General features: G+C 44.3%; 1 long non-coding RNA gene across 2 annotated transcripts in view; it reads left to right on the top strand.

Moving 5' to 3' along the window:
- The first annotated feature begins 3,304 nt into the window (after nt 1-3,304).
- The window catches only part of LOC138582076 (uncharacterized), a 505,518-nt gene continuing 481,105 nt past the window's right edge, over nt 3,305-27,717 (top strand). For both annotated transcript variants that reach the window (XR_011304945.1, XR_011304944.1), the window contains exons 1-2: nt 3,305-3,416; nt 3,764-3,901. This is a non-coding gene — a long non-coding RNA (uncharacterized lncRNA). The remainder of the gene's footprint in view (nt 3,417-3,763; nt 3,902-27,717) is intronic.

Consider the following 27,717-nt stretch of genomic DNA (forward strand, 5'->3'; position numbering starts at 1 on the left):
AAAGAAACCAAAGCAACCAGGGAAAATCAGAATAGTCATAGACATTAGTCTTCCCAATGTGGCCATCATCCGGGAGAAACATATCACTCCAACACTTGATTAAATAATCGCAGACCTCACAGTGTGCAAAGTATTCACCAAAATAGTCCTAAAGGCAGGCTATCATCAGCTCAAGCTACACAAAGACTTGAGATATATAACCACATTTTTGACGCACCTAGAGCTGAGGAGATACAAGCGATTACATTTTGGAATACCATCTTCTGCAGCAAAGGTTTTCCAACAAACCATACACACCATTCTGTAAGACCTCCCTGAGTGCTCAATGACAGTGATGACATCCTGGTACATGCCAAAGACAAGGAAGAGCACATGGCTAACTTGGCAGCAGTCTTCAACATGTTGGAGAAAACCGGTTTGGTCATTCACAAGGAGAAATGTGAGTACTTTAGGGAGGAACTAACATTTTTCAGATATGTATTTAACAGCAAGGGCATGTCAGCAGACCCACTCAACGTGGCTGATATCTATGGAGCTACGCCACCTACGACACCCACAGAAGTCCACAATGTTTTGGGGATGGCCACATACTGCAGGAGGTTTATCAAAAACAGAAGAAGATCTACTGAATAAAGGATTTGGATTTGTACCTACTACGAACTATGACGGGTTTAAATTAAGAACAGAAATACATCAGTTATTTCGCAAAATCCATCTGAAACAGTATTTCTATGACAAATCTTAAGATATGGAAAAGAACAACAGTGGTCTTAAGAACCCTTCGAGTTTTTGTCCACCATCAACAAGTTTGACACCTGAAGCACTAGTCTTTGAGAAAAGAGTGCTGACAGAACTGAAACTGTTAGAAAAAAACAACATCCCCACGCACCAGTTTCAAAGCTTATCACGAGTAGAACGTACAGCTTTGCAACAACTGAAAGACAGCGCCCAAATAGTAGTGTGTAAAGCAGATAAAGCCGGAGCAATAGTGTTATTAGATAGTGATGCTTACATTGCAGAATGCGAACGACAACTAGAAGATAAAACCTTCTACAAGAAAACTCAAGAAGATCTGACACCGCGATTAAAGACAATTATAGAAGTAAAAATCAAAAAAGTGCTTGCAAGAGGCTGGATATGTAAACAAGAACATTAATATTTACTTGCAAAAGTTCCGACCATACCACAGTTCTACATCTTACCTAAAATTCACAAGTCATTATCCAACCCACCAGGGTGCCCTATTGTGTTCGGTTTAGATTCACTTTTAGAACCTTTGTTAAAATGTGCAGACACCTACCTCAAACCATTTGTACGAGAAATGTACTCTTACATTCAGGATACCACTGAGATCATAACACTGATAGAGAACTATACATTTGACGGCAAAACACAAATGCTAGTCGGTCTCCATATTGTATCTTTATACACATGTATTCTGCAGGATCTAACTTTAGTAGTGCTAGAAGATGTTCTCCTGACTAAAAGAACTACAGGTGAATGCCCCAATAGTTTTATTTTATGGTGCGCTTCCATGTCTCTGAAAGAAAATAATTTCAGCTTCAACAAACAACTGTTCCACCAAATCCATGGGACAGCCATGGGTTCCTCGGTAGCCCCGTCGGCAGCTAATTTATTTGTAGAACATTTTGATAAGAGTGTTATCTATGACCTCTCCAATCCATTTTTGTCACATCTATAAATTTGGAGGAGGTTCATAGACAACATCTTATTAATTTGGGATGGAAGTGCTCTAGAATTCGAGACTTTCTTGAATTGGCTTAATGGACAGAACAAATTCCTGCAATTTACAGCCACAACGAGTGTGACCGAAATTAACTTTCTCGATTTAACTATCTGGGCTGACACCACCGACAGTACACTCAAAGTGAAACCTTATCATACAGCCACATATCGCAATTCCTTACTTCAATTTGATCGTTGCCATCCGAGACATACAAGAGAAAATCTACATGTAGGACAATTTTTCAGACTAAAGCGGAACAGTTTATACCAACACGTTTGAACAAGAAGCAGCAGTTCTAGGTGCCAAACTAACAGTGAGAGGCAACCCAAAAAAGATCGTAAAGATAGCCTGGAAGCGCAAGGATAAACGGCAGAGAAGATCTATTAGAGTACAGAACAAAACCTAAGACTGAAGATCAAATAGGTTTTGTGAGTACCTTCAACCCCCTTTCTAATAAAGTGAATGCCATTATAAAACGGAATTGGCACATACTAAGCAGTGGTGAATGCCCCCTTAAACGCCCGTTATGTGCATTTAAAAGATACCCTAATATTAAGGCTCTTGTGACCAGGAATGACATCGCTCTGAAACAAGTTCAAAAGACACTCACAGAATCTTGGGGTATGAGTAAACCAATGGGGCATACACCATCCGGCACGTGCAGCTGCTGTGCGAGTACGAAACACACCAAAGAGGTTGATCTGGGCTTGAAGAAACCGTGGCTGCAACGTCAATTTACAAACTGCAATTCGAAAATGGTAATCTGTCATTTGGTGCCCTTGCCAAAGAATGTATATTGGTATGACAGAAAGAAAAGTTAAGCAGAGAATTATTGAGTATAAAAGCTGTATACGTAACCAGAATCTAACAGCTCCAATGGAAGGCCATTTTTTAGCCATGGGCCATACACCAGAGTCACTCACGTGGAGTGTACTCGCACAGCTGAACTCAACAGAAGATTCATCAGTCAATAGGAAGAAATTATTTAATCATGAACAAAGGCTAATTTACCTGAGTAACTCGGTAGAGACCAGTTTAAATGAATTAATAGATTGGAAATCTTTATAAGTCAGCATGAGCCCAGTGAGTGTATTCTCTAGGGAAATATTACAAACATAGAGCCACACTGCACGATCTGCTTGTTAGTAATTTTGCAGTACAGTACTACCCTAATACACCACCACTTTTCAAAGATTTCCATGATAAACTAGGTACCTTAATATGTAGCTGTGCAGCAGAGAGTAGGGCTGCAGTATGTACCACCTCCGAATTGGGTACAGGGTGGCAAATGACACAGCGAAAAAGCTTATTAATTTGGCTCCAACGGAACAATGATATAAAATTCAGGCATACAAACAACAACTTACTGTGGACACATCAACTGGATAATGCAGTGTTAAACATATTATAATTTCGTGTGTGGCAGTTGCACTACACGGTAAGGATTTCTCTGTTTTATGTAATGGAGGCACTTTAGGTGCGCAACACGAACCATGAAGCACATTCTAGCCGTTCACAGAGTTGACAGGTCACAGAGTTTCACTTCCGGTTTCTAGTGTAGATCCCAATGCGTCTTCTCATAGGAAAGCACCACAGCGGACCTGACCGCGAGTACAGCAGATATAGAGAAAGCCAGTAGCTCATGTAGACCGCCTTCTTTTTTAAAGAGGTAAGGAATTGCATGGCAGATACGCCCGAATGCATAAAATCTAGAGGCCTTTGAAAATGACTGCAGTGTAAAGATACAGAGCTTTCTTAGTTGCTGTAATAATGGAAAGTAGGCTCACTTCGCACCCGTACGTGTTTAGAGCCACTTTGGCTGCAATGCACGATTGTATAGGTGTTAGCTCCTGAAGTGGTTTACTGTGCAGAGTATCCATCAATCATAATGTACATACTTAAAAACACCTATTTGTTAAAGCGACCCAGAGAGTTTACATGAAATGTCTCTCTTCATTTAAAAAAAAAAAAAAAAAAAGACGGTTTAGATCCATGTCCCCTGTTCTTTTTAAACAGCTGCCTTAGAAGTCCAACAAGTGCGACATTGCAGCAGAATAAAACAGAAGCCGAATTCCTTTGTGCGTGCACAGCAAGACTGGTAGCAAGGCAATTCCATGGCAAGTCCACAATGAACAACAACAGTGCACGTTAATGGTAAGAGTTTGGTAAATGTATGAAAGCACATGAATTAATGCGAGTCGTACTAAAGTTAAGCACTCGATGGTGTAACACCAGTAAACCGGTGGGAGAAGAAAATGTAAGCCCGATTGTCGGGCTTAATTAGTAGTTCTTGTGCAATCCACTGTTTTAGAAGTATATAGTGCAACTGACATTTTTAAAAACAAGGGGACCTAGTGTATTTGATCTTCAGTAGGTTTTATCTAGATTCTAACACAGACAAGGTTTAGTACTCAGTCCAAGCTTTTTTGAGGTCTGCAACTTCGGTCCTACAAAAATGTTTTTAGAGAATTTACACTAAACAAGTTGTGCTAATGATACACCATTTGCGTTTTGAAGCAATCCCCTGAAGAATTTCCCTTTACAAGATCTAGAGGTTTCGGGAATGAAACATGTTGAGATAAGGATACTGTGTGATTGTTGGCACGTGAATAACAGAGCATTTAAAGCTTATAGTCATCTAAATATACTAAGTAATCCTATTAATTAAAAAAAGGATTAAGTACTAGACTGCTGAATATTACTTCTGTATAGCTCTGCTAGTAATGGAAGTTGCTTTTTTTCTGATTTGGATAGTGGTGTTTTAATGTGTTGTCATGCCAATGTGCATTGTCTTTTTCTATGGTTTTTGCAATAATGATTTTTTGGAAATTTGTATTTAAGTTAGAGCTGGAATTCAAGTTGGAGGTTTAATTGTGCCCACTTTTTTCCTAAAAAAATATTTTTCTCTTTCTTTGTCGTTTTGTACTGTTCTTTGCTTTGATTGATTTTGTGTTTTAACTTTTATAAAAAGATTGTAAACCTATTTCAGGTTATGTGAATTTTAAGAACAGGATGAAATTTGATACAACAAAATTAAACAAAATATATATATATATATATCGTTTTTCGAAACTGATGGGTACAATTCTGTACTATGTTGTCTGATGTGATGTTGCATATCCTCATGGTGGTAGTGTGAGAAATTTCTCATCGGAAAGGGGAACTAAAGAGAGGTGACAGGACCAATGTGTAAATTCCAAGTGTGTGTGAGGGGCATGGTCTTGTCCTCTGTTCCAAAAAAACCCAGTCCTAATTATGTTTGAAGGTTATCAACAACCTGGCCACAATTTCACAGCCACTGTGGGACCTAACCAATTGAGGCACACATTGGGAGTGGGACAAGGCTTGTCAAGAAGCATTCAACAGCATTAAAAACTCACTATCAGCCAGTACAAAAATGACCTACTATGACACCCACTTGCACACAAAACTGTACATGGACCAAAGCCATGTGGGCTTGGGGGCAGTGCTGGTTCAAAACACCAAATGGGAGACATGCGACCAGTGTCATACACATCCAGAGCCCTCACCCCCAGAGAACAATGGTACTCACAAATCAAAAAAGAAGCCATCACCATCCTGTGGGGGTTCATACATTTTCATCTATACCTGAATGGGTGGAAATTCAAAACTGTTATGGACCACAAACGACTAATCCCCATCTATACCTGAATGGGTGGAAATTCAAAACTGTTATGGACCACAAACGACTAATCCCTATCTTTACAGACTCAGCACCACACCCACCAGCATTATTTGGAAAATATTTACTTCAACTGCAACAGTAGGAATTTGACCTTGAGTACAAACCGGGAGCAGGCAGCCCCGCAGGTTTTCGATCCAGACCCCCAGACTAGCCGATGCTAACAGACCAGCCCAAAAACAAAAAGAGACACATCCAGTCATCCCTCCGCCAGATCCAGCGGGCCAGCACCACAGCCAGTACTGCCGGAGGACGGAGACGGAGCCTCTAGACAAGGTAAGTGACCATGCAGGTTAATAAGGAGCTGTTGGGTGTACAGTGAAACTTTGTATGTACATTTGTGTTTGTTCAATTAAAGGGAAAGAAGAGAAATGTTATGTATACGTCACCACGGGAACGTGGTGACGAGTAATAAACACAGCAAAACACCTCTGATAACGGAAGGGCAGTCACGGGCTAACTCAGGACCTGTGTAGATGTATATTTTATGCTGCCCCATTTTGGGTGATCTGCCAAATGAACTTTGTGTTGATGTACCAAGGGGGCAGCAGCAAGGGAAAAGTTGCACGGACTCAGGTGAGACCAGATTTTGGGGGGAAATTAGGCTGAATGCAGGCTTTGGAAATGAGAAAGCGCTGGTAATAAATCAAGTCTGGGCTCCTTTGACTCGCTTTCTAATAAACCAGCAATCTTTGAATCCCAACCCCAAGACACTCATGTGCTTTATTGGATTCCTCCTCTTCTGGATCTACAGGGTATTCCCAGCAGCCTATGGTGACTCAGGAACATCATTCTCCTACTTTGTCTGCTTTAAACTTTGGTCATCATTCTCTAGTTAAGGTGTTTGATAAAATAAAAGAAGAAGTTAAAATGAATGCAAAGCAATTAAATGAAGTTCAAAGCAAACTTGATAATGTTGTGGAACAAACTAAGTGGAGAGTTATGAATCAGATCTGCACTTAGGAAAGATTACCAGTGCGCCTGATTGAACTCTATGAAACCCCTGATGCCCCACCTTCAATGGTAGTCTTGGAAGAGTTTCAGAGTTTAGCAGCCCTTCCTTGTGCCAACGACGAGGAACAAGTTTCCGTCATAGTTCTATCAGAGGTTACTACCAACAAAAATGTGAATGATGGTACAACTAGGAAGAAGGCCTGAAAGCTAAAAAGAAATCATGAAAAAGAAACAGTGCATGCAAATTAACAAGAGATTTTTATGAAAATGTATTAGATCTCTAAATATCCAAGAGCCAGACATTTCTATGGATCAGACCCTAGCACCATCCTGCCCCCAGTGGTAAACCCGGCAGGGAAACATCTTGCTCCAGTTTTTGCTAAATTTGCGTGAAGAAACGCACTAATGTAAAGAAAGTAATAGAGATTGGAACTAACATTGCTGCAAAGGAGCAAATCCCAGACTCGCCAATGAGGTCTCTGCTCGTTTGCAGGCCAGTTTGTAATAGCGTATCAGTTCAAACATTACCTCTATGAGGAGCTCAAATAAATGACAAATTAGATGCCTCATCCACAGTGATGGTTTGGGGAAAGGAAGGCGAGTATGTAGGATGCCTTGTGAAGACTGGGCAGCGGTCTGTCTCAGGGTCACTTTTCTCTTCTGAGCCAAAGGCCCTGTAATGTGTTACTCTTCAAATATACCAGGATCTACCTGCCATGAGAAATGAATTTCCTCGCATGAGCGGTATATATAACCCGCCAGTCCTCACTCTGAATATTTTTCCGGCGGACAAAGGATTGAATAATTCCAGGCTAATTTTGAAATCAATGTTTCCACAAGAGGACGACATCACCCTGAACCATAGCACAATTCTTGCTGTAATGCTTGACGACATCCCCTCACTGCGATTAATTACCATGAGCGATATTGAATCAGTGGATTTTTTGGAAGATCCCAGGACTGATGTGGCTTTTGACATTCCATCCAAACAGGTTCAAAATGATATTCTTTCTTTGGTGGATGGGTTTAGACTCAGAGGCTTTGACATACATGTATTGGATAAATATAGGCAAATGACTGTCATTATATGGGATGATGGGATGGTGCAGGATATAGAACAGGGTAAACTTATAGTTGCATGTTGTTTCGTTCAGACTCAGTCTAGATCAGTCACCATGACCACGTTGGACTATTTAAACTTCGAATAGGTCAGCGTTTCACAGGTAGCAGGGAAGCACCAAGGCTTTTAGCATATTTTCGTGGAACTCCAGAGATGGTAAACACCTATTACAGAATGTTTTTTTATGTGCCACCTTCACTAAGGGGGAGATTATTCTGCTTCAGGAAACCTTTTTTTACAGATTTTGTTTCCATAGATCGCTACCGGATTGCTGCTAGCAGCTAAAATTACCTGGGCACTGAATATGAGGGTGGTGGATGATTCAATGCGAGGTGGGTTAGCAATTCATGTTGAAATTCAATAAAGTTGAAAACATTGATTTTATGATAATTAATGTATATTGTAACTATGCAGATTTTCCAAAAGAAAAATATATCTGGATAATATTGATAAAGTTTTATTGGACTGGCATTGCGAAGTTGGATTATATTTGATGATGTCATCACTCCTTCCCCAGGGGGAACCTCTCTCCCTGTGGCCAAGGGATGGCAACCATTACTAGATCCTGGCCCTGGTGACGGTTACATTAGGGAGGACCACATAGGGGTAGGTGACCCTCGGAAGAGTGATGCATCATCGGATGAGGCATGGCATCCCCATTTTCCTTTTAGGGACCCCTCCATTCTGCATGCCTTGATGGCATATTGTGCTATTTCCCTTCAACCATCCACAAGATCTATTGGTAACACCTTCCAATACTCTAAACAAAAAAACAAAAACTTCCTACAATTCCCATACATCTAGAAATACTGGGATAAGGAGGCTAAATGGTGTACTGCCGATCACCAGAGACAATAAGCAGCAGATACGCTCTAGTAGTTGTGAGCATATGATATGTGCCAGGACATTTAAAAGCTCTACCCAGCATGGAGTGGGAGAACCCTACCTGGGAAAGCTGAGCTCTCTCCGTTTTGATCGAGAAACAGTGAGAACATTAAGATGACCGTGGAGCCAGCAGGCCCAGTGGAAAGGCAGGAGACAGAGGACTACACAAACCAGTTCACTCTCCGGAGAACGCGAGAGCGAAGGAAGAAGAAATGTACTAGTAGCCACAGGAACATGGAAGCAGCCTCACTCCCATCCGAACCCAGTGCGAGATCCCAGGGGAAAGCGTGAGCTGCAAATGTCGTAGAAGCTGTTTGGTTAAGCTGGGGAGGCCACGGGGTGGAGAGAGAGAGAATGGGACACTGGGGTGCTTCGGCAATGCTGTCAAAGAAAGACAAACGTTTATTAAGTAAATGAGAAGGAATATGAAATCCAATCTTAACTGAAAAGGGTTTACAGAACAAATGTGAGTGAGAGTACAAAGTAAATCAGAAGAATGTGAGAGAAAAGCAAGTTTGAAACTGTATAAGTGAACCAGATGAAAAGCTTTGGCAGGAGAGTAAACCAGGCGAAAGCAAGTTTGCAATTGTATAAAGTAAATCAGATGAAAAGCCCTGGCAAGAGAGTAAGCCAGGCAAAAGCAAGTTTTCAATTGTATAAAGTTGCGGTTGCATTTTTATGAAGTAAATCAGATGAAAAGCCCTGGCAGGAGAGTAACCTAGGCCTAAGCTAGTTTTGAATTGTATAAAGTCAAGTTTGCAATTTAATTAAGTACATAAGATGATAGCCCTGGCAGGAGAGTAATCCAGGTGAAAGCACGTTTTCAATTGTATAAATTCAAGTTTGCAATTATATTAATTAAATCAGATTAAAAGTCCTGGCAGGAGAGTAAACCAGGCAGAAGCAAGTTTTCAATTGTATAAAGTCAAGTTTGCAATTTAATTAAGTACATAAGATGATAGCCCTGGCAGGAGAGTAATCCATGTGTATGGGGTTGCTGTGGTACTCTTGTTCAGAGGAGAATTGCCTAGCATTTCGGTGCTGGACTGCCCCTGGGCAGGACAAAGACTGATATGTGGGGAAATTTCTTTTCTGTGAAAAGAACAGTGAGCTAAAGACTTGGTTGAGACTCTCCCAGGGGCCATCCACCCAAGAACAAGTCAATGGGCTGTGTTCGTGCTGGTAGAGAGTTTCCCAGACCCCCCTCTGTTTTGCCAGGTGAAAGCACGTTTTCAATTGTATAAATTCAAGTTTGCAATTATATTAATTAAATCAGATTAAAAGTCCTGGCAGGAGAGTAAACCAGGCAGAAGCAAGTTTGCAATTGTATAAAGTAAATTAGATGAAGACCCCTAACAGGAGAATAAACCAGGCAAAAGTAAATCTGCAGGTGCGTGGAGTAAATCACATGAAAAGCCCTTGCAAGAAAATATACCAGGCAAATTCAAACTCTCAAGCCTACAAAGTAAATCCTATAACAAGTCCTGGCAGGAACGTAGACCAGGCCAACGTTAGGTTTTGCAAGTGTGCAAACCGAATCATATAAAGACGGTCTGGCAGGGGAATAAAACAGGCAAAGCCAATTCTGAGAGTAAAGTTGAACAAAGTGGAAAAAAACCTGGCAGGGGAGTACACCAGGCATCCAACAAGGATGGGACTTACATCCAAGTTGGTCTTTATACTTAGTTGAACACAGAGCCCTAAGGAAGATGCATGCCCCTATGAGTTTATTGTGTCTTGAATAGAAACCTCACGAAAAGGTGTTTTGCCCTTTATCCATTTGGGAACATTTGTGTTGGAGGTATACATTTCTTTTGAACTCGAACATTTGGGCACTTACACGACCACATACATTACCCATCACATATTTCAGCTGTTTTGTAGAATTTGAGGGTAATGACAGGATTTTGGATACAGGAGATTTTGCTTTGGACATCTTGACACTGTTTAGTTTTGCTTAAGGTAGGCAAATACCTTCTTGAGTAGGGATAGTGAGGCCTTTTCCAACTGCCTTTTGCTTTGGATATATGTGTATAGCCAAATCCATTAGCTCACTGTATCCGCTTATCATTCCCGACTCCTCACAAAAGGTAAAGCAGAGTTTACTATTGTTGCAGTTGATATTCATGCAGAGTGCTTACAAAAAGTGGGAGTTGGTAAGTCTAGAAAGGCTCCTTAACAAAGGAGTCACGATCAGCACAAGAGAATGATATGATATGATATGGCATTGATAACGTTCCTATACACAAGTGTATATAGGATAAGGCTTGGATCAGTTTTAAAACATTTGAATTTAAAAATGTTGCACTGAAATATTGAAGGGGATCTAAATGGTTGCCATACTTGTCATCTTGGGCGCCTCCAGTCGAGAATCGACAACATATACATATATATATATGTATCTGAAAAATTGTTTAAAGTCTGCTGTTTTTGTGTTTGTGATAGGACTCCTAGTGACCATCAGATTTTGTCGACAGATTTTAATGGGATTAGTATTCAGATGCAAGGTGGAGTGGTTCCTTCTATTTTGGTCTCTGGGGGAAGAAATAGATTAATTTGGACCACTAATTTAGTCACAAGGTTTAACAAAATAAATTGAAATAAACTACAATGTGAAAGCATGCACTTCCGGAATGCTATATGCACACTGCATCTGTTTCTGTTTTGTGCAAAAAGCTCATTAATATATCAGAAATGTTGTCCTTGCAAAAATTGAAAAGGCCATGGGGCCGATTCATGGAATAATTGTGCGCTGAAATCGGTGGCGCAAGCAAGGAAAATCCAGCGCAAGTGTGCAAATCGCATGCAAGCGATTCATGGAAGTCTGTGTGCATGTTTTTCCTAAGAGCTGCGCCGAAACCGTGTGTGGCGCACACGTCACTTCAACATCCCGAACGTTATGCGGGACATGCACATTTAAATCTCACAATGTTTAGCGCACGCACTAAAAAGGGGGCGGAACACACGGAATGGGGAACAACGTGTGAAAATGAGGGCGTAACTTGGGAAGTAACTGCTGGGAAATAAATGGAACACGCACACGAACAACACGTATTCCTGGAATCAAAGAGGGGAAACCCGCGCACACCAAAAGACACGCACAGGCGTAAACGCGTCCCCCACATGAAGGCAGGCAGAAGTGGCACAGAGCAGTATAAAAGTGCGCACAAACATCAAACACGCATATACAGCTACGATGAATGTCCCATTTCTCGCAGCAGTGATCGTGGGCACCGCATGAGGAGGAGAATAGCCAGGCCCTGCATTTTTTTTGCCCAGGACCAGCCTTTTTGGGATGCCTGATGACGAGGTCTCTGGCATGTATAGGTTTCCACCTCATATCATCCTAGACCTGGTCAATGAGTGGAAAGATGACCTCACATCACACACCTCGTGCTCCCAAGCACTAAGCACCTTGGAAAGGCTGCTCAATGTCCTGCAATTTTTGGCCACTGGGTCTTTTCAGCAGACAACTGCCATAGTTGGGGGTGTCTCACAGCCCACGCAGTCACGCTGCCTACACCAGGTGTTGGCAATCATGACTGTGCGCCCCTCAGTCCGCAGGCACATATACATGCCTAGAAAACCTGCAGAAAGACAGGCAGTGGTCCAGGACTTTTGCAGGGTGGCACACTTCCCCAAAGTGCTTGGTGCCATAGATTGCACCCAGGTGGCCCTACGTCCACCTAGGGCCACTGAGAACATCTACCGCAACCGCAAGCACTGGCATTCCATCAACGTACAGGTTGCATGCGATGCCCATGGAATCATCACCTCTGTCTATGCAAACTATCCTGGGTCTACCCATGACAGTTTCATATGCAGAATGTCCGCCCTGAGATGGGACCTGGAAGCTGGGAAGCATGGCAATACATGGCTCATTGGTGAGTAGAAATGTCTGTTCACATGCATGCATGTCACACACAGACGAATACACAAACCCAACTAATGACAACCATCATCACCTCCCTAGGGGACGGTGCCTACCCTCTGAGCACCCACATGATGACGCCAATACGGAACCCCATCACACCACCACAGGTAAGATACAAGGCAGCCCATATTGCAACCAGGGCCATAGTGGAGCGCACATTCGGAGTGCTCAAGTCACGCGCCCGCTCCCTTGACCGCTCTTGCGGGCAGCTACTATATGCACCCCCAGTAGTGTGCAGGATCATTGTGGCAGCATGTGTCCCGCACAATGGTGCAACACGGCTGGGCTTACCGGTGGACATGGTGGTGACCCCACATCCCCAACCACACGCACAGGTGATGCTCATGGGAGGGGAAAGGGCACATGGCGAGGCAGCCCGGACCCAGCTTGTGGCCCCATTTTTCACCTAAACTCCCACCCCTGCGTAGTGCACACAGTACTGGCACATACCAGGTGACAATAGATGATGACAAAGAGACAGTCAACTGTCACAACCTTACTACCCTGAGAATGTTTCCACAGAAGTGCAACATTGTGTGCATCCATAGCTACTTAAACATAACCAAACTGGTGTGACCAAAAGGAACACAAGCAAAGTGCATATCAAACAACCCCCCCCTGCAAAACAGGCCATGAAAATCACTGGTATGTCACCCAAACCCTCACAACCCCCATGACCCCTGTCCTCCATGCCATGCCATGCCATGGCATGCAACAGCTAAACAGCCAACCAAATGCAAAAAACATGACACTATCATCATTAAGTGCAACATGAGAAATGTAAACAGGCACGAGACATTTACACCTGACATGGAACCTGATAAACTCACTTGGCAAAAATCTACCACACATACAAAGGGGGTCATCATGAGTAAGGCGGTACGCCATAGACGGTGCCGGTACATCACTGGCACTGTCCATACTGTACCGCCATATTACGAGTAACCGTGACGGGTGGCAGGCTATGTGGTGGTCACCAGAGCTGCAGCTACCACTACCGGTGGGCCTGTGTCAGCACATGTTACTGACTGTCAGGTCGCAAGGGTGCCAGGGTCGGATGCAACAGCAGCATCACCTGGAGCCGCAGGGGATGGTGGCATGGCTGCACCAGCACGTGGCTGGACATACTGCCCTTGTGGTGCAGCCCTGCCTCTTCCCGCTCTGCAGCCACCCTGGCCTCCATGTACTCCCTGGTCACCCCGGCCACATGCCTGACCACTGCCAACACTGGCAGGATGCCCAGCTGAGCCCCCCTTAACCTTTGGTGGCCTCCCAACCATGGCACGGATGTACTAATGACAATGGGAGGTGCACTGAACAATTGTCCTGGGCAATTCGGGTGAAGGGGGTAGGGTACATGATGGTAGACGCACCCCTTTGTTCCTGCAAGGCTGCCTGTGGACTATGGGGATGAATGATGGGTCACGCAATGCTCAGGCACCCCAAAAATACAAGAAAAACATATAAGCAACCCCTGTAGTTCACGTGTGTGTAAAAAAAACCTCACACAGTACGCTCTGGCACCCAGGAACACAAAAAAGCATACGAGATTAACATGTGGGCTACTATGACCTCAATAAATGGGGTACGTGACAAACAAGGGCACCCGCAGTGGGAAAAATAGCATGCAATAGCATGTGCGATGCACCGTCTGCCTTGCGTGGAAAGGAAATACGCATAGGCACTGTAACCGCTGCGAAGTAATCGCATGTGAACCCCAAAGTAGGAAAAATACACACATCGGTCTCCACGGAAAACACGTACAGTGAGCTACAGACCCGCGTGGACCATTAACATGTGCAGAGGGAAACGCCTGCACGCGTTACATTACTTACGCACTTGCACGCTGAGGGCCTTTCCTCGATTTTCGTGTGTGGATTCACTCTGCATCAAGCTGGCCATGCGACAACACACGGAAGACCACACTCCTGCCCAGAAGCCATTTTCCTGCCCCGCAGAACCCCAAGCAGCCTCCCACGAGCCATCTGCTGCTGCCTGCCTGCCTGCTGCCCACGTGCCCTGCTATTTGGTGCCTGCACATCAGCCATCTGCAGGGGTCCAGTTGCTGCGACCACTCCTGCTGAAACAGAAGACTCCCGACTGCTGTTCCATCGCTCCACAGAAAAGCCCCAGGACCCAGTTGCCCACCCACACTTGCCTTGGGGGTTGCCATGTTGGGGCAAACACGATCTGAGACCACTGGCAGCCCCCAGCCAGAGAGGCAGAGGCTTCTCAACCACAGAAGTTGGCATCCGGGTGGAGCAAGTCCTGGGGCATTATGATGCCCTGTTCAGATGACCATGCGCGCCGACAAGGATAGGCGGAAGAGGACCTGGTCAGACATCGTGGTTGCCATCAACATGGAGGGAGTGGTAACCCACGACTTGTAACACATCCAGAAGCATTGGGAGGACTTCAGGTCCAGGACCCTCATGAAGACCCGGCTCCTCTTGCGTGCAGCGGATGCAGGGGGCGCCAGGTCCAACTTACCATCGACCAGATGAGGGTCCTGGAACGCATCAACCCAGTGCTTCACCACCCGGTCCTAGAGAGGCAGACCCGCCTGGAGTCGAGCAGTGAGTGTCTGGGCTATCCCATGCCAGGAAAAAACAACAGGGTAAATTAAAGCTCAAAGAGCCGGAGTGGCAACTGCCTTCCCACAGTGCATGTTGAGGTGTGGCAGGAGTGTGCAGCTTGGACATATGTCTGACATGGCCCATGTTTGGATGTGTGTGTGCAGGGACATGCCCGTGCTGCATGTGAGTCCAGTCTTTTGTGATGCATATCAATGGTGTATGTGTTAAAATGCATGATGTCCAACTGCATGTGGAGATGCACACATGTTTGCATTTCTGTGTATGTAGTGTGCTATGGTTGGGGTGTGACACATGGATGCTGGTCCCACCTTCATGTGTGTGCACAGTGTACATGTGCGTGTGTGTGTGTTTGGCATGTGTCTGACTGTGAGACGCCATGGATGCATGTGACCCGGACATGTGGGTACCTGATTGGCAGATGTGACTTAGTTGCCGATGATTGCACTGTGACAGGAGGTGGAGATGTACAGATGCATGTCTGTCTGGTGGCGTGGGTGCATGTGATCGGCACTCCCCATGTTGCTTGTGACGGCATGCCAACCTTTGGTTGTTCATGCAGTTACGTGTGTATGGATGCTGATGCCTGTTGCACAAAACCAGTTTATTTTTGTATGTGTGTGGGTTGAAATGATATGAGTGTTGGGGAGTCTGATGCCATCTGTGATGTCTGACACTGCCACTCATGTTCGACTGTCATGTGTGTATCAGACCATTGTACAGTGCCCTGATGCCGAGGGAAGGTCTAAGAGACGGAGGTTGGAGGTGGACTCCTCAGCAGCAGAAGGGGGAGCTAAGCCCCTGCAATGGCCTATGGAGAAAGACGGCACAGGGTCATCCAGGTTGGTGGGGGTTTGGTTGAGGAGGAGGCCGTGACAGCCCCACGCACAGGGTCTGGAAGGAGGGATTCCACTGGTGCTAGTGGTGCAGTCCAGGGGCAGGGACAGGAGGCAGCATAGGCCGCCTCAGAGGTGCCTGTGTGTAATCCTGTCTCCGATCCTCTGACTGCATTATCTGGTACCAGCAGGGATGCCTTCGTCCAGACCTGTTTTCAGGGAGGGGATGCGTGAAGAACAACTGGCCTTCCTCTCTCTGCAGACGTGGTAATCCTTGACCGGGTTGAGCCTGTCCAAGCTGGGTTGGCATTGCATGCACGTGGTATTCGGGATGATGTGCAGGGTTCTCATCAGGATAATGCACGTCATTTCGAATACCTGTTTGGGTGCGTTGACATACTAGGACAGGTCGTCTGCACTGGGTTCCTCGTGTGCTGGAGGGTGTTGCGACCCCCTCCTCTACTGAACCCCCTATGCACCAGTCGTCCACCGTGCCGTCTTCCTGCCCAAGTATCACCTGGGCTCATTGTGGAGCCGTGTTAGGGAGAATTCTCTGTTTAGGCTGAATTTCCTAACCTAGTGAGTCCCCCAGCAGCTTTGCTGGATTTCTGGAGTTTGTTTTTTTCCATCCTGCCAAGAGTGAGACTCTTTTCTCCCACTCTTGGACATGTAGGTGCGTAATTCCTTTGAAATGTCAATGTGTTCGATGGGCTATGGGGTCTTTTAGTCCATAGGGTCTCATATGTTTTTCTATGTGTGTTACACCGCACCCTACGTGCCGTAACACTGGGGCGTCCTAGCGGACCTCCACCATAGACTCCATACCCGGGGGCTGACAACTGTCTCCCCGGGTATGTAAAGTCACCATTGGCTTTACTAGACCTAAATTTACTAACAGAACTAGTACAAACCATCTTATTTTGGACGTACTAGTAGGGGTAATTCGATTACTCCTAGGTCTGTTACTCGAGGGGGCACTGTCCCGTCCCCCCTCGTCGAGTTTTGGCTGGTGGCAGTGGAAACTACTTGTTATGTTAGACCCCGAACATAACCCTATGGGATTCGTCCCATTGTTAGAGATTGATACTTTTTCTCGTTAATCTCTAACGTACCACCGGTCTACCTATCTTAAATAAGTTTATCGGATGGTATTTTCTGCCAGAACTCGGTTTTTAAAATGGCGTCTGTGTTCGTCTCTGTGACTCCTAAACCAAAGGTTGAGCCCTTTGTTCCACTTTTGGCGGGCCTCTGTACAGAGACCCTCCAAAGTGGTGCCATTCTGTCTAGGTTACCACACGGGTGTGGGAGGGGGTTTAGGCACCCTGCACCGAGTTGCCTTGCCAACTCCGGTCGCACTGTGGTGTGATTGGCCCAAGTGGTGAGCCTCCCCGCTCACCACTTAGCATGTGTTGATTGACAGCTAGGCTGAATGAATGGGGGTTTTCTGCATAAAAGCAGGGCTTTTGGGACTGGATCTTCAGAAGTCGCCACAGGACCTAAGAATCCGACGAGGGTAACGCTGAGCCGACCTGCAACGACGACACCTCCGGTGGAGCCCTGCAGAACCGACTCACCACTTCCCGACGACAGAGGAGATCTCCCTGCCGGAGAGTCTCTTCCGCTGACTGGTGGGAACAACCTGTCCCCTTTGCTTTTTCTACGCCTCAGGACGCGGTGGTCGAATTGCCCGTGCAGAGCACCCCGGCAACCGGATAGCCACTACCCCTGTACCACGACCAAAAGGTGGTGCCTTGTGACGGAGCACTCCGCGGCTGGTCTCTTCCCTAGTGGTGCACCTGACTTCACTTTTCTTCGACGACGAGATCATCTCTACTCTTGGCAAAGACCCGACGTGCATCCACCACCAGGAACAACTGCCCCCGCCGGAGCTGTCTCTCCACAACAAGGTACCGTGTCCGCCTGGCTTCCCTTTCGATCGGTTCGAGTGAGGTGTCTTAATCCTCGCCTTTCCGTTGGGTCGCCTCCAAGCTTTTTCTAGCGTGTTGTTCTGAACTGTTTCAATCTGCCGATAACAATTTGCTACAAAGACTCGAACGCATCTCCACTAGAGACTTTTTGGGACATATCGCCTTGCCCCTCTGCGAGTGGGCCTGGCCTCTGAACTTTATGATATATTGTGGTTCTTGCCTTCCTGCCTTGCATTTTATCCGTGAAGTATTGAACTGTGTTGATTTCGTAACCTGCCTATTTTTCTCGCCCGTCCTAACTAATATTAGAGTGCCATCTAGGTTGAGGTATACACCTCTGTCTGAAAATAAGTGATACGGTAGAACCTAGACTTGTCGAAATATTGTTAGGGGGATTGATCGTTTTTTTCTTCGTAGAGTAATTGTAATTGAATTGTTTGCTGTGATAGTGCCATAGTGTTTTCCATAGATGTTCCGTTATAAATAAATACCTTAATATCTTTACACTGAAGCCTTGTTGCGTGTTTGCTTGTCTTACTGTGAAGAATTGTCCTAGATTGTATACTCCACATACTGCTCAACTCTTCTTGAGGGAAGTCTGACTGCTCAGCCACAGCTACCAAGTGAATCTGTGTGGTACAGACTGCTCCCAAGTGGGTTCACCGCCAAACACCTGTAGTCCTAAATCTTTTGCAGTGGTCCCAGAGGGAACTGCACAGGTTTCCGCCTAACAGCCGTGATGTGCCAACTCCAGCAAACTTCTCCTCACTCCTTCTGGTGTAACAATGCAACTCCCCCCTCTGAACCTGTTTCCCATCAAACTCAACTCTTCTCTTAATTCCCACCAGGTCTCAAACCTCTTTTCAAGAGCCTCCTTGTCAGGCCTCCCATCCACAGTCCACTGCTTAATAAGTTTAAAATCTTGATCTACAAGCTCTGCCTGATTCCACTCCTCACAGTCCACACTTACTAGCTTGGAAACAACACACTCTTCACAATCCTGAGATTGTGCTAGTTGACCCTGTTCCACAGGCAATCTTGGCAGACAATCTGCCACCAAATTATTTTTTCCCGGCAGATAGCTAACATCAAAATTGTACAACTGAAGACCGAGACCCCACCTGCTTATCCTTGGAGATCCCACAGCCCATCAGCCACTATCAAACAACTGTACCAAAGGTTTGTGGTCTGACCACACGATAAACCTTCTTCCCCAGAGAAAGTATTTAAAATGATTGACAGCCCAGAACATGGCCAATGCTTCACACTCTATTACCAAATAATTCTCCTCAGCTCCGCTGAGGGTCCTGGAGGCAAATGATATAATTCTCTCAACCTTATTGGTATCCTACTGTATTAACGTAGCCCCTAAACCTAACATACTGGCATCAACCACTAGTACGGTGCAGTCATTGGCATCAAATTTCCCAATGGACGGAGCTCATACAATTCCTTGTTTAATCTTTTTAAATGCTTCCTCACATTGCGTGGACCACTGAAACTTCACTCCTTTTTTTAATAAAGCCCTTATAGGAGTGGAAATGCTAGCAAAATCTTTCACAAACTCGTGGTAATACTCTGCTAACCCAAGGAATGACCTAACTTGATCCTTATCAGAAGGACCTGGAGCTCTCTCAATGGCATCCACGAGACTCAACTTGGGTTTGATACCTTGACTCGACACAACATGACCTAGGTACTCAACAATATCTACTGACAGTTTACATTTGCTCCTCCTTACTGTTAGTCCAGCCTCACCCAACCTTGACTGTACAACTCTCAACAGCGTGTCATGTTCCTCACTAGACTCTGCATATACTAAGATATCATCTTGGAAAATTATCACATTCGGAACACTTGCGACAAGTCAATTACTGAAAAGTTATTTGCCTTGCTCAACGTAGCCAGCTTCTCACTGATTATAGCTAGGGGATGACGTTCTACCAGAATGATCTTATTAAGTTCCCTCAAGTCCACACATAGGGCCTCATCACGACTTCAGCGGTAACCCTTAAATCCGGCGGTAGCGCTATTATCGCCGTATTTAAGGGTCCGCCGAATCAGGGCTTCGGCTGATTTCGCCCCAGCTCTGAGCTGGGGGGAAATCCGCCGAAAATTCGCGCTATTACCGCCGGCGGGAAATCCGCCGGCGGTATTAGCGCGAAGATTCCCCATTGAGCCCAATGGGGAATGGTGCATTCCCGAATGGGCTCAGTGGGGAATGGGGACTTACATTACCACCGAACTCGTGATCCGGCGCTTTTAGCGCTGGGGAGTTCGGCGGTAGGGCTAATACCGCCCGCGCTAATAGCGTTACCGTTACCGCCCAAGTCGTGATGAGGCCCGTAGTCTTATGTCCCCACTGGATTTTGTACCTATGACAACTGGCGACAACCACTCTGATCCTTCCATCCTATCTATGATGCCCCTCTGGAGTAAAGCTTCAATCTCCTCTTTAACTTTGTCTTTGAGATTCTGTGGAACTAGACTTACTTTATGTACTTTTGGGACAGCACTTTTCTTTAAAGATAAATGTGTTCAAGACCAAGGCATTAGTACTCGAAGCAGGGCCCGACATTAGAGATCTAATTGGGGCTATCAGGGAACACATTGGCAGTAGTATGTGAAATTAAAAATCTGGGATTTAAAATGAGTGTGCATCAAAATAAATTGGCACTAATTGCTTATTTAAAATCAAAAGCCCAGAGGTTTTTTTTACAAATGAAAAACACAGGAGTGGATGGCTGGAAGGTTTAGAATTATTCTTAACCTCTGACATTACTCTGGGCAACCCTCCAGACCACTGTTCTTTGCCTGCCAAGCCATTACAGAAGGGTAAAGACAATATGTAAATCAAGCTTGGTCCCACCCCAAAAGGGGCAGTCCAGACCAAACTGCTTTGCTTTGCATCTCAGACATGTTTCAGCCGTGTTGGGCCTCATCAGTAGGAGTAAGTTGGGTATCTGGGCCCAGCAGGCACAGGACCCACATCTGGGCATACTCGCTCCACTCAGGGCGACCATAGCAAAACACAAGAGGGGATGGCTGGAAGGTTTAGAATGCATCTTAAACTCTGGCATTGCTCTGGGCCACCCTCCAGACCATTGTTCTTAACCTGCCAAGCCATTACAGAAGCACTTCCAGAGGTGAATCAGAACATGTACTCTGTTTCCTGTTCTTAAATTCTATGTGGGTAACATTTTTCCGACCATCATATATGGTCTTGATAGCTACCATTTACTCTCAGAACTCGACCTAGATTTTTTTTAGAAGGGTTTATGTGGAGAGGAGTGTTGGCCATGCCGCTAGCTACATAAATGACGATTTTACACTTTGAACTAGGAATTGCATCCTTGAATTTAAAAGTATTATTGAGGCGTATTATGGTGTGTAAAAGAAAATCATGTTTCTCCCTTTGCAGTCTCTTTATGAGGAGGCTAAGATGTATAATTCTTATCTTAATGAGTGCTCTGTCATGCTTGAATCAAGGGGATGCTTGAATCAAGGGGTTTCGATTTTACAGAATTTGAAATGAATTCAGCAGCTAATAAAAAGTCCTTGTAGTGGCAAGTCTGGTGCACGACTGCACAGATTTGAGCAAACTAGAGCAATGCAAGCTCAAGTAAAATGTTGGCCACTATAACGCTGTATCTCAAAAATGTTCCATCATAGCTCTTTGCTAGGTCGATTCTTAGTTTTGGTTTAAACATTTTTTATGGACGACGGGGTCTTGCTAGCCTATCCCCTTGTGTCGTTATTGTTTAACTGAACATGCAACCATCAGCCATTTAGTACTGGAATACAAAGCTTGGAAAAACGTGCGTTCTTTATACTTTGCAAGTTCTGTGGCTGATATGAGGTTAGATCCTTGGAGAATGATGTGGGAGACATTGTTTGAAGCTACCTCATTGCCACTTTTTAATGCACTGATCCAGTTTTTATGACAAGCCAGTTTCATAAAGATGTAGGTTTTAGATGGTTTATGTAGATTCCTGAGATGACTATAATGAATTTTGTTTTTTCTGGAAATGCCATTTGAGATTGATTGATTAATTGATTCATTGTTTTAAGAATGTGTAAAGTTTTTTATATATAAAACCATGTGACGCAAATAAATACATAATTTAAAAAAAGACAATCAGGGTATCATATCAATTATTCGGAAGATTAATTCTAATATGAGTTGTAGAGGGCATAAAATGACAAACTTGAATTTACTAAGCCTTGGGTGGTAAACAGTACCTAATTAATAGAAGAATATCTTACAAGTATTTGTGCACTGAAACAATTTTGATAACATCACAATTCGGTCTGACTTGTCAGAATGAGTTTGAACAGATTTTAGAGAGGCAACCCTTCCTGTGGATCAGTCAGTGCTACACTATTCAGCAAATAGTCTCCTTGTCCCTGGACACCAAGTGTTAATGTGGGTATACCTGTGGCAGAACATTTTAGTTGAATCTGTAAGAGTTGGAGTTCAAGCTAGCAGGCCATAGTGTTTTGGTTGCTTTCCTGGAATCCTTTTTCAGGTGGTACTTGATGGATACTTCACATACTTAGGACCCCGAGTGTCAATGCCTGGAAGCCCTGTGGGGTTGTGTTTGTTGGTAGCATAATTGGTAATAACTAGCAACACTTGAGGGATGGTCTGGGCGGATACAGCATGCCCTGGTGTCCTACAAAATCATTGCGAATGGGGCATACTTGCAGCAATGCTAGACTTTGATATTCATGTTGTGGCCTAAACACAAACTTTTATACAAGCTTGGGTCACACCACTACTAAAAAATCTTTACTCAGGATCCAGAGCATTGTGTCCGTTACCAGTCTATTAGTAACTCTCCTTTTTTACAGAAAATATTTGATCGATTTGCTGCAACTTCTGGAGGATTGTCAATCTGCCTTTACACAGGTAGAAGCGCTGAGATGGCACTGTTGGATATTCCAAATGTACTTCTTCAGAATCTGGTTCGGGGTCATGTAGGCGTTCTGATGCGGCTGTACCTTTCAGTGGGGTTTGACACTATAGTTCATGTATTGCTCTGCTGACGTTTTGAGATAGTGTCCTTAGTTTCCAAAAACTCAGTAAAACAGGCTTACTTCTTTTCTGAGCAACCGAACATCATGAGTAAAAGTAGATTTTTTCAGGTCATATACCGAAGTGTGGTTTATGGTATTCCACAGAGTTCCTGTATTTCGCTCATTCTTTTTAACATTTACGTGAAACTTTTAGATGGCTTATTAAAGAAATTAGGCATTAGGCCTCATTACGAGTTTGCCAGTTCGGTAACAACGGTGCTGGTAAGCTACCAGCACCGTTGTTACCGGACAGGCAAACTACGAGGTCTGCTCGCGGTTGCCCATTTGGCAGACCTAGCAGGAGGACCGGCACCCGCAGGCAGACCATTCACAAATGTTGCCGGTGCATCTGGCAAGGCTACCGCCGGACTTGTAATGAGGCCCATTGTCTTGAGAATTTTTGCAGATGACACACACGTTATTTACTGCTGGGGTGGACATGCCTATTCTAATATTGCACAAATAAAAATGTATTTCAGAGGCATAGAACAATGGATGGAACAGCAATGGCTTGGTCGGAATCAGAGTGAAACAGAGATTCTCCTGGTAGCCGCTCCAGCCATTTTGACTAAATCATTGGAAGATGTGCTCAGGTATTACTTGTAAGAGGATTCAATTCAACACTACAGCTAAGTCAACGCCTAGTCTATAATACTGAATGAAAACCCTTATTGATATATCTTTATGTCCAGTTCATGCGTTCTGGATGACTACCCCTATATAACACCCCTCTCTTGGAATCCCCCTGACCCCACTGAGCCAAGAAGTAGTTCTGTTTTGCAAGTTAAAAGGTTTATTTGATAATTTAAACAATATATATTATATCACGCTTTATAATAAATTAATAATTGAATAGCACACTTAATCTGATATGATAAAGATTAACAACGGAGAATCTGGCACTAACACGCTTCTCTATAATCAATAAGGAGTTGACATGAAATGGATAAGGTAGCACAGTGGTAAATAGGTACAGAAGTATAATGTGGTAGAGAATGCTTTACAGGGTTCAAGGAAATGCAAGGTTGAATGAATGAAATGCAGTATAGAAATACTCAATATGATTTCAACAAAACAATGTAATCACTTTTCTCTGGCAATCCCCTCCCCCCCTTGATGCAAGGCAAGGAAATGGAAGGAAAACACACAGTTCTCAGAAATGCAATCAAATGTGATTCAGTTCACCCCAGCAAGCTTAGACTACAGAAGTTTGAAAACACAGGCCCAAATTGCTTTGATATGTGCTGGCAATGAATTAAAAAATATGCTAAAATGCTTTTAATTCCCTTTCAGAGGTTCAGGGTGAGTGGTATCTAGTTAATATTAGCTCAGGCTCACTCTTGCAATGATGCAGGGATAGTTAGCAGGTTAAACGAATTTCTGGGAAATGGAAGGCAAGCAGCAGCTGATTTTACATGTGGAGAAATTTGCAAATCGCGGTAAAATTCGCGGATGCCTGTTCCACGATTGCGGTAAAACTATAAGGGGTAGGAAGGTGGTTCTTGGTGCGATTCAAAGCTAAGATTCCAAGCTTTCAAATGAAAGTTACTGCAAGTCTCTAGCACAAACGGTTGCGGAGATATGAGCGATTGAATAAAGGTCGTTTCGTTTTTCAGATTTGAAATTTTAAAAGCTCAAAAAGACAAGTGCAGCTTGCAACTAGAAAATGACAAGTGACAGCTATGCAAATGACAGGTGACAGTTAGGAGACAGTTCTACTTAGATTAAGCTAGATTGAATTAGATGAATTTAAACTAAGAGCTTTGGTTTGGTACTGTTTGGCGGTACTCACAAGAGATTTTAAACAGGAAGGCGGCTTTGTCACGATCTGGTCAACAGGTCTGGACTTCGGACGGTCTCTGGGCACAGCGTCTGGTCTCTGGAACTGCTCACAGCATCGGGGTCAGCACTCTGGATACAATGGCTTGGTCTCTGCTAGGCACCGGTTCTCTGGGTCGAGTCCTGCCTTCTCTTTGGATATTTCTGTCACCGGGTTCTTGCAAAAGTTCTTGGCAAAATTCAGACGGCGTCAGCCGGCTGTCTGAAGAGTTCAGTTGCAAAAATATTTTTAGGCCTGCTGACAAATACTCTTGCTGGCAGTGACCTTTTTGGTTAAGGTTCTGAAGTCTCTGTTTATCTTGGAGTCTAAGTGTTGGCTCTTTGAAATTTGATGGAGGTAAGTATGGATTTTTCCGGCAGAGCTTCCAGCGGCAGATGGAATTGAAGGTCCCTATCTGTCCTGTCTGTCTGCTTTTATGTGTTTAGAATGTGGGTGTGTTCTAGCATCACTGACCCTACCTCTCTCTCAGCTTCTAATTGGTCAAACTTCCATTTCTCATTTGATTGGGGAAGGAAGTGTGTGTCAGCGTGATGTCATTTTATGGCTTGCAGAGAGTCCACTCCTCCTGTCAACTTACACACAAATCTAGATTTGAAACAAATACATATTTGCAGAGGTACATATTGTTTTAAAATCATATGCACCCATCATGCATTACAGGAGGTATACCCTGTTCAAACTCTGCTCTTCCTGGGAGCTTGCATTCAGAAACGGCACATATTTCACTTTTTAACTGATTTTGCAATTTCTGACATTGACCCAACTTTACATACATGTGCGCAGGGAGTATGGACATTAACTGATGAAGTTTCAGATTTTTAACATGCATACATTTAGAGTAATATCCACTTTTCCGCTGACACCCCCCTGAACATACCACCGGTTCTAAAAACCTCTTAAACTGTGGGCAGAAAAATCACAAGAATTATGGTATCATTTATAAAATTTTCACATGTCCGCTCTATGAATGATCCATCTTTTTAAAGTTATGTTCTGGCTCCAAAGGGGTGTGGTTTACCCTCAGCACAAGGTTGAATTTCTGGTTTTTCCAGTTCTGCCAAGCCAGCTTGCTCTCACAGGCAGTGCCCCTCCCAGCTTCTGCCAAGAGGAAGCTACATTTTACGACCGCTGTAATAAAACCTTTGCATGAGTCAAGACAGGCTTTGTTCAGAGCTCCTGTAGAGCACAGGTAATTCAATTATCAGATAGATGGCATATCCTTAGTGTGAGCAGCAAAAGGGCAGCTAGGCCTGGGAACACAGCTGTGACTCAAGTTTCACTCCTGATGGGGGTAGTTGCCAGGCAGAATTCAGTTCCTTCAGCCATTTTTTTAGCTACATGTCATTTCTGTTCCCCAGTTTCTGCATTCAAATAAACTAAACATTTTTACATATGCAGCTAGAATGCTGATTCTAAGTTTAAAACTATGACATTTAAACAATTGCAACCTACGTGACACTCAAAAGTAGGTCACTCATTTCTCTTAAACCTTGAGATTTTTAATGTCTTTCAGTCCAAATTTACTTAAACTGTTGAAATCCCCAGCTCAGCCAGTCTTGTTATAAACCTTCAAGTCACTTCAGAATATAGCTTTACATTGGATCCACCTCTTAAAATGTCTTTCTTTGGCATGTTTTGGGTTCATTTATTCAGTTTTCTACAAAAAAGTAAAATCTGGTGTTGTTTTAAAACGCCGGCTTTTGGATAGTGGTGAGTACTGGTACTGCACCCCTTTTTGGGATTTAAGAAAATGAATTCTCCACAGTTATGGGTTTGCTTTTGGCAATCAGCATTGCCATTCCCAATGGTTTCAGACTACTGTGTGGGTAGTCCAATGGTGGTTTTAGGCAGTGTCCTTCTGTGCCCATAACATCGGCAAAAATGAGTGGCAGCCTATTCTTCATGCATTTCCCTGTGCATTTTCTGGGAAGCTCTGGCCATCATGATGTTTTCCATGTCAGTATGGTAAATACATCCCACAAGCCCCCCTCTTGCGATGGCCATTCTATTTCACGAATGGGACTCGCAAGACCTGGGATGTTTCCTCATCTTCTTCCAATAGATGGCACAGTTCAGCATCTTTTCCTCCATCCGGTACTGATCGATCGGTTCTCCTCGCCGGTCCTGATGGGAAGATTGGGCGGTACCCCGGGCCCGTTGCGTCTCTGCTCGCGGTCTCCGGATCGTCCTCCTTGGTCATTCTCCATGGTTTCATCTCTCCTAGGATGATAAAGCAAAAGCGGCAATACCTACTCATAGACGTTTTTCCACCACTGTTGAGATAGTGGGGCAGCATATGCATTTCATCATAACAAAACATTACATTCTTATTTTGAAAAAAAAAAACAGTATAACTAAGAGACAGTTTCATGCAAATCACAATATTTTAGAGACTAGATGTGGTATGTTTTATGGTTGGAACTGAATTAGTCTGAGACAGTACCTGCTAGGATTCCAGAGGATTCCTCCAGTTGTTGCAGAGCGTGCCTGGGATGGCAACACTTCAACTGGTTTATGTGTACCCACTTGTCTTCCCCCGCTGCCAAAGGACCTTTGGGGATGTGGATTTTGTAGGCCAGAGGGGAGATCTTGTCGATGATCTCCAAGGGTCCTTTCCATGTAGGCAAACATTTTCGCTGCTTGGCCTGGTTCCTTTGGAAGTTGTATAGATAGACCCGGTCTCCCACCTGATATTCCTTCCTGGAAGTTTTCAGGTCATAATGGGTCTTCATGCTATCAGCTGATCTTTCTAGATTCCGCTGAGCATAAGCAAAAGCATGTTGGAGGTGTTTCCTTAAATTCTCTACATACTCATGAGTAGTGGAGGCATTTATCAGTGTCTGCTCTTGGGTCCTGTAGAGCAAATGCTGAGGAAGCACCATCTTGCGCCCAGTCATCAACTCAAATGGTGACATTTTGGTTGCAGATGAAGGGGTAGATCTGATGGCCATTAGGACCAGAGGTAATCTGATATCCCAACTTGGCCCAGAATCTGCCACAAACTTCTTTAATATGCTCACAACTGTCCGGTTATATCTCTCTACTGCCCCAGAAGAAGCTGGTCTATAAGCAATATGCAGCTTTCTCTTGACCCCCA

The sequence above is a fragment of the Ambystoma mexicanum genome, chromosome 1p, assembly GCF_040938575.1.
Source record: "Ambystoma mexicanum isolate Mex_15411 chromosome 1p, UKY_AmexF1_1, whole genome shotgun sequence".
In the NCBI taxonomy this organism is placed as follows: domain Eukaryota; kingdom Metazoa; phylum Chordata; class Amphibia; order Caudata; family Ambystomatidae; genus Ambystoma; species Ambystoma mexicanum.